Source organism: Penaeus monodon, chromosome 15, assembly GCF_015228065.2.
Source record: "Penaeus monodon isolate SGIC_2016 chromosome 15, NSTDA_Pmon_1, whole genome shotgun sequence".
Classification (NCBI taxonomy): domain Eukaryota; kingdom Metazoa; phylum Arthropoda; class Malacostraca; order Decapoda; family Penaeidae; genus Penaeus; species Penaeus monodon.
In genome coordinates, this window is record NC_051400.1 from 50,403,306 (window position 1) to 50,403,530 (window position 225).

A 225-nucleotide genomic window follows, 5' to 3' on the forward strand; every position below is an offset into this window, starting at 1 on the left:
CCGCCCAACCCACCATTTCAACATCGACCTATCCCTCCTCTTCTCTGCCTTTCTGTCCTTCTGATTCCCCCTCTCTTTCTCATTTATTCATATTTTCTTCACCTCCTCCCCTCTCCCCACGCTATGCATACATCAAGTAGTAGGAAAAGCCGCAAAGGCACTGCGCTCGGTGATAGATTAGAAGTTGAAGGAAAAATGTTGCATAAAAATGAATGAAATCGTTCG